Source organism: Danio rerio, chromosome 5, assembly GCF_052040795.2.
Source record: "Danio rerio strain M-AB ecotype USA chromosome 5, GRCz13ab, whole genome shotgun sequence".
NCBI lineage: Eukaryota > Metazoa > Chordata > Actinopteri > Cypriniformes > Danionidae > Danio > Danio rerio.
Window position 1 is genome coordinate 11074430 of NC_141025.1, and position 8071 is coordinate 11082500.

The window sequence follows — 8071 nt, forward strand, 5'->3', positions numbered from 1 at the left end:
CTCACCATACTTAATCATCTTAGCATGTTATCTGATTTATTTTGCTGACCAGATCTCATAATCCGTGGTAGAAGTCACATTGTACAGCATTGAGCGAATGAATTTGTAGTGACCAGCAGGCTAGACATCAGTAGGCCTAATATAAATGCAACAGCCGTAAATTAAATGAGCTGATTAACGTTATATATATCAGTGATATTGAGTACGATGATCTTGTCATTCGCAAATGGCTGGATTGAGTGCATTCAGTAGCAAATCTTACTGAACGAATCTTTGATTTTAAATAAATCAGGTAAATAAATGACTCGTTCAGTGATGCAATCACTTGCTGCCTCCTGCTGGCATTTTCAGAATATCATCAATCACCTCTGTGATCAGATTGTTATGTTGGAATTGGACAGTGTATCTGGAAAGTATTCATAGCGCTTCACTGTTTCCACATTTTTTTATGTTACAGCCTTTTTCCAAAATTGATAAAATTCATTTATTTCCTCAAAATTTTGCACATAATACCCCATAATGACAATGTTAAAAGATATTTTGTTGTAATTGGTGCAAATTTATTAAAAATAATAAAAGCTGAAAAATCACATGTACATCAGTATTCACAGCTCTTGCCATGAAGCTCTAAATTGAGCTCAGGTACATTCTGTTTCCACTGATCACTCTTGAGATGTTTCAGCAGCTTAATTGGAGTTCACCTGTGGTAAATTCAGTTGATTGGACATGATTTAAAAAGGCATATACCTGTCTATATAAGGTCCCAGGGTTGACAGTGCATATCAAAGCACAAACTAAGCATAAAGACAACGGAATTGTCTGTAGACCTCCGAGATAGGATTGTCTGGAGGCACAAGGCTGGGGAAGGTTACAGAAAAAAATATGCTGCTCTGAAGGTTCCAATGAGCACATTGGCCTCCATCATTCGTAAGTGAAAGATGTTTAGAACCAACAGGGCTCTTGCTAGAGCTGACTGGCCATCTAAGCTGCGTGATCGGGGGAGAAAGGCCTTAGTCAGGGAGTTGATCAATAACCCGATGGTCACTCTGTCTGAGCTCCAGCGTTCTTCTGTGGAGAGAGGTGATCCTTACAGAAGGACAACCATCTGTGCAGCAATCCACCAATCAAACCTGTATGGCAGAGTGGCCGGACAGAAGCCACTCCCTGCCTGGAATTTGGCATCTGAAGGACTCTCAAACCATAAGAAACCAAATTCTCTGGTCTGATGGGAACAAAATTGAACTCTTTAGAGTGAATGCCAGGTGTTACGTTTAGAGAAAACCAGGCACCGCTCATCACCAGGCTAATACCATCCCTACAGTGAAGCATGGTGGCGGCAGCATCATGCTGTGGGGATGTTTTTCATCAACAGGAACTGGAAGACTAGCCAGGATAGAGGGAAAAATGAATGCAGCAATGTACAGAGACATCCTGAATGAAAACCTGCTTCAGAGTGCTCTTGACCTCAGACTGGGGCGACGGTTCATCTTCCAGCAGGACAATGACCCAAAGCACACCCCAAAATATCAATAGAGTGGATTCACAACAACTGGTGAATGTCCTTGAGTGGCCCAGCCAGAGCCCAGACCTAAATCCTGTTTAACATCTCTGGAGAGATCTGAAAATGGCTGTACACTGTCGCTTCCCATCCAACCTGATAGAGCTTGAAAGGTACTGTAAAGAGGAATGGGCAGAAATTCCCAAAGACAGGTGTGCCAAGCTTGTGGCATCAAATTCAAAAAGACTTGAGGCTGTAATTGCTGCCAAAGATGCATCAACAAAGTTTTGAGCAAAGGCTGTACATGTGATTTTTCCAGCTTTTTTATTTTTAATAAATTAAAAAAAAAAGTACATTGTCATTATGAGGTGTTGTGTGTAGAATTCTAAGGTAATACATGAATTGAATCCATTTTGGATTAAGCCTGTAACATAAAAAATGTGGAAAAGGTGAAGCGCTACCTGATGCACTGTATATATCCCATGATCTTTACTGCTTTAGTGATGTAAATTCATTTATTATCTAATTCACTTTTAAACTCACTATTGTTGCCTATTTTATTATGATTAAATTTGACCTTATGTATTATTTTTGAGGTCTGGCTCCATAGGTTTTTGCTATTGACGTCATAGATTTTTCCTCTCTGTTGTAATTGCAGATGTTGCACAGACTGTGTTTTGATCAGTCGATTGAACTGTCCTGCATGACTCAAGAGGAAGACTAATATTCCAGTGAAGACTCCATCCATCCCGGAGTCCAGGAATCGTGCTGTTGAGGAACAGAACAAAATGAACATCATGTCTCTGCAGGTTTTATTTACTGTCTTCCACTCCCTGTTCATTTCTGTAATGAGATGGGATATGAGAAAGCAGAACCCCTTAATAAATTGCTTTGAACAGTGTTACTCTATTACAGACCCAAACAGTCACAACAGAATACTACTACTATTAATAATAATAATCCTGACCTACCCCAACCAATTAAAATAATCAAGCACACACTCATTAGCTGGCATGATGTGCTTATTAATTAGTGGTTTGCAAGTATCCTCATTACTACTTCTCGTTCTTCGGTTTAATGATATGAAAAAAAAAAGCCATAACCCAAAGTAGGGGCTGTTTACTTCACAAACAAGATTGATGCTTGAAATTGTGCAGCTTGGCAAGTGGAGATGTGCTATTCATTTTCTAAACACTTGCAGATGCCCATGACAGGTGCCAAGGAACCACAAGATAGAAATACCACAGTAACAGCCGAGCAACACCGTAGCAAACATGCAGAACACCCTACAAGGGTTGGCAGTCGACGACAATACAACTGCGTATCAGTTCTTTGGCAACGCACAGAATAATTCGTATAGCATCCGCATAGCAACCACTGGTAACACCATTCTACCGGATAACAGCAACAATCTACCTGACTAGTAACTAATCAGAATGCTTGGATTCAAAAGAGAACATGATAGCAACCATCTTGTATCAACCAGATTGTTTGTAATCCATCATATGGGTCTTCTTAGAATCATATATGAATACAATAGCAACCATTCGGCAATCGTTCTGAAGTTTACTATAAGATCCATCAGAACAATCACCTAGGAGCCAGTCTGAATGTTTATAATTCTTCAGAACACCATAGAAACCAGATAGAATGCTTGCAATCCACCTAAACACAATTTTTAACCACCTGACAATCAACCTGAATGTTTCAACCCAGGCTCATTCTGAAAACGTAGTCCAGCGGACGTTTCTAGAGACCGCGAAATACGTCCCGGGAGGTACGTATGGCTGCATTTCATTTTTTTAAGCGAACGCTACGGGGCGGTGTGACGCCGTTCCCTTTCGTGGTTGCCGGCTGACCACTAAACTCAGTGTGGAGAGCTTTCCTGCTGCAGTCAGTTTGTCCAGTCAGCTTATCGTGTGCGTCGGCGGACTTCAGATGCAGAGAGGAGGAGTTGACAAAGGCGTCCGGGTTCGAGTCCGGGGAAGAACGGTTCCAGAAACCAGGTAAGACAAAAACAGAATCCAAAAAATAAAGCGAACGGGTTCATAACAGGGTGAGAACACGGTGAAATCCGAAAGCATGGTAAAAAAAAAAAAAAAAAAAAAAAAAAGGCTTTTCTTTTTCTAGACGGCTTTTCCAAATTGTTGCTCGGGTTTAGGGAAGTGAGCGGGCGGTTCAATCGGTAAAACTGGTTGGGTTCAGGGAAGGAGGAGGGTGGGTCAGCCGATTGGCCGGTCGTGCAGTCAATCATTCGGTCAGTCAAACAGCGGCCTCTGGTGGGTTGACGCGAGAACAGCGCGGGCGCGAACGGCACTCGTGAGAGACGCTCGAGATATGAAATAGTGCACACAGCGGCCTCTCGCGGATTTGCGAAAACAAAAACTGCACAAATACATACCTCCCGGGACGTATTTCGCGGTCTCCAGAAACGCCCACTGGACTACGTTTTCAGAATGAGCCTGGGTTGGAATGTTTAGAATTCTTCAGAACACCATTTCAACAGTATGAATGCTTGAAACAGTAACAGTAAAGCAGGTCGCACACCAGAAGCGCCGCTCGGCGAAGCGCCGCGCAGCGCCATGTATTTTAGAATTCTAAACATAGGTTTCTATCAGGATACACACACCGGCGCTGCAAGTCGGCGGCTGTTGGCGGCGCCCGGCGACGGCTCAGGACGCAGTTCATTTTTCAGCCGCGCCACAGAGCGCCATCTGATTACTTTCATGTTAAATATCATTCGAATGTGCGCGTCTGGTGTGTGATACTTTAAACTGTCATGTACGCGCCGTGTCGCGGCGCTGCTTCTGGTGTGCGACCTGCTTAAGAATGTTAAGAATCGGTCAGAAACTATAGCAACCAGTAAGAATGATTGAAATAAATTTGAACACTACAGAAACCACATAACAACTAGTCAGAAAGTTTAAAAATTTTCAGAACACCTAAGCAACCACCTAGCAACCATCCTGAATGTTTAGAATTCTCTAGAACACCCAAGCAACCACCTAGCAACCAGTTTGAATGTTTAGAATTATTCAGAACACCTAAGCACTCACCTGGCAACCAGCCTGATTCTTTAGAATTCTTCAGAACACCTAAGCAACCACCTAGTAATTATCTATAATGCTTGAAATGCATCTGCCCACACCAGTAACCACCTAGCAACATGATAAAATGTTTAGAATCCTTCAGAACATCTAAGCAACCACCTAGCAACCAACCTTATATAATCCAGCTAGAATGCTTGAAATCTGATCATCATATATACCACCTAACAACTAGTCCGAATGTTTACAATCATTATGAACTTCCTAGCAACCAGTACGAATGCTTCAAATCCATCTGTACACTACAGAAACCACCTAGGAACCAGCCAGAATGTTTAGAAAGCTTCAGAACACCCTAGCAACCAGCTTGAATGCTTGAAATCTATCTGAACACCATTGCAACCATCTGGCAACCAACCTGAATGTTTAAAATTCTTAAAAATACCCTAGCAACCAGTAAGAACGCTTGAAAACAATTTTGACACTACAGAAACCACCTAGCAACCAGCCTAAATGTTTAAAATTTTTCAGAACAACTAAGCAACCACCTGTCAACCAACCTGATGTTTTAGAATTCATTAATACACCCTAGCAACAGTAAGAATGCTTGAAAACAATTTGAGCACTACAGAAACCACCTCTTAACCAGCCAGAATGTTTAGAATCTTTCAGAGCACCCTAGCAACCAGAGCAAACAATAAGAATGGTTGAAATCTATCTGAACACTACCGAAATCACCTAACAACTAGTCAGGATGTTTACAATCCTTCACAACATCCTATCAACCATTGAAAATGCTTGGAATCCATCGCAACACTACGGAAACCTCTTGACAACCAGTCCAGTTGTTTAGAATCCTTTAGAACACCCTAGCAACCAGTAAAAATGCTTTAAATCCATCTGAACACTACAGAAACCACATAACAACTAGTCTGAATGTTTAGAATCCTTCAGAACACCCTAGCAACCAGCTACAATGCTTGAAATCCGTCTGAACACTACAGAAACCACATAGGAACCAATCATAATGTTTAGAATCCTTCAGAACACCTTAGCAACCAGCTATAATGCTTGAAATCCATCTGAACATCATTGCAACCATCTGGCAACAAACCTGAATGTTTAGAATTCTTAAGAATCACCTAGCAATCAGTAAGAATGCTTGAAAACTATTTAAGCACTACCAAAACCAACTATCAACCAGCCAACATGTTTAGAATCTCTCAGAACACCCTAGCAACCAATACGAATACGTGAAATATATCTAATTACAACAGAAACCACCTAACAACCAGTCAGAGTGTTAATAATCCTTCTAAACACCCTAGCAACCAATGAGAATGCTTGAAATCCATCTCAACACTACAGAAACCACCCAACAACCAGTCAGAATGTTTAAAAACTTTCAGAAAACCCTATTAACCAGTAAGAATGCTTGAAAACAATATGAGCACTACAGAAACCAACTATCAACCAGCCAGAATGTTTAGAATCCACCAGAATACCTAAGCAACCAGCTATAATGGTTGAAATTCATCTTAACACCTTGGCAATACCACAAAAAATGTCATAGCAAAGTGGCGGTTTAAAAAAACCAAGCCAGACCCGATAATATTCTTCAGAAAATGTAGAAGTCAAGTTTTCATAGCTGTCCGCAATATATAATAGCACACATGTAACTCTTTGCTCTTGACTCACAAGAAAGGAGACCCCTGGAGTCTCCCACTCATGCAGAAAACACACTGGCTGAGCTGTCAAGAGAAGCCAGCAGGGTGAAACCCATCGCTCCTCAACACGTCCACATGTTCAACATAAATTGATTGTTTTCTGTCCCCTTTTATCATCACTAAAGTCCTCTTGTCTTTCTGTCAAGGGCGGCCCATTGTTTAAAACAGAACTGACGTCTCTGCGCTACCGCACAACCCCCCCCTTTCTCCTGGATTTGAGACATCTGTTCTATGGGGCTGTTGTCAAAAGTGTAAGCCACCTGCAGCTCAGGTTGGAGAGATGACTTGGATTTCTCTCTCTCCACCCTTCCGCACCTGTCATTTGGCAATTCTCCACCCCCTGCTCGGTTTTAATGGTGTCGTTCTCCCGAGCTATTCCTGGACATCTATGATACACTCCAAGTGTCCACTGTATAGCAGCACTGTCATTCAGTCAGACACAAAAGTATAAGCTTTGTGCCATGTGCCTGTGCAGAATACCAAACAGAGTGGTGGAGTTTTAGGGCACATTTTCAAAATAAGCTGCCAAATGTGGCTTGTATTTAACCAGGGATTAGCAGGAAAATATGACATTGTTTACTGGCCGTAATTGGACAAAGTGTGAGGTGAATGTGTGAGTGCTGTGACTACGAGTGCTGAGTTGTACTAGTACTCATGATTATGCTGATATAAAATAATAAATCTGATAGGGAAATTTTTGGGAATGACAGTTTAGCTTATTCAGTTCACCTATAGCGCAAGTCTTTGGTTTGTGGGGGAAACCAGAGCACCCCGGAGAAAATCCACGCTAACACAGGGAGAACATGCAAACTCCTCACAGAAATGCTAACTGACACAGCTGGGACTCGAACCAGCGACCTTCTTGGTGTCGCAGCACTGAACAATATAATTCATTACATTTACATTTTTTTATTTTAAATTAGAATTCAGAATGGGCGGCGACGTAGTGGCGCAGTAGGTAGTGCTGTTGCCTCACAGCAAGAAGGTCACTGGGTCGCTGGTTCGATCCTTCCTCGGCTCAGTTGGAGTTTGCATGTTTTGAGTTTCCTCCGGGTGCTCTGGTTTCCCCCACAGTCCAAAGACATGCGGTACAGGTGAATTGGGTAGGCAAAATTGTCCAAAGTGTATGAGTGTGTGTGTGTGTGTGTGTGTGTGTGTGTGTGTGGATGTTTCCCAGAGATTGCGGCTGGAAGGGCATCTGCTGTTTAAAAACGTGTGGATAAGTTGGCGGTTCATTCCGCTGTGGTGACCCGGGATTAATAAGAGGACTAAGCCGACAAGAAAATGAATGAATTCAGAATGGGTTGTTGTGCTGGGCAGCACAGCAAAGCCTTTTATTCAGGCTTATATAGTTTTTTATCTTGCATCCAGATATATATTTTTTGTTAATTCGGAGTGTCAAAATATACTATATATTGGCAGTAACTATGATAAAGTAATCTAACCAGCACTGATGGCCTGAAGGTAAGTGTTACAACCGGCTCAAAGTTGCAACATTAGAGAGACAATACGGACCAGGGAAATTGAAAAGAGAAATGATTTATTAACAAAAAGTATAATTAACAAAAGTATTTAAAGCAATTAAAGTCAAAACAACAAACAGGTCCCACATGGGACCCAAGTTACCAAGCAAGTCATCATTTACAAATAAAAGAAAAAATATTTATTTACAGATTAAAAAGTCCATGAAGACACTAGAAAACTGGGATTGTTCGTCACACAGCAAGACTCAGCAACATCATGTGGGTGAGTAAATGGGATTTTTGATCTTTTGTGTGATTTTATTATTGCTTTTCCCT

At 41.6% G+C, this 8071-nt stretch overlaps 1 long non-coding RNA gene across 2 annotated transcripts in view; it reads left to right on the forward strand.

Annotated features, from left to right (window-relative positions):
* LOC141385756 (uncharacterized) overlaps nt 1-8071 on the forward strand; it is a 121934-nt gene that overhangs the window by 111732 nt on the left and 2131 nt on the right. The window contains exons 4-5 of one of the 2 annotated variants that reach the window (XR_015490873.1): nt 2157-2307; nt 7946-8018. This is a non-coding gene — a long non-coding RNA (uncharacterized LOC141385756). Of the gene's footprint in view, nt 1-2156; nt 2408-7945; nt 8019-8071 lie in introns of those variants that run through there. The other variant, XR_015490874.1, reaches the window with a different exon arrangement.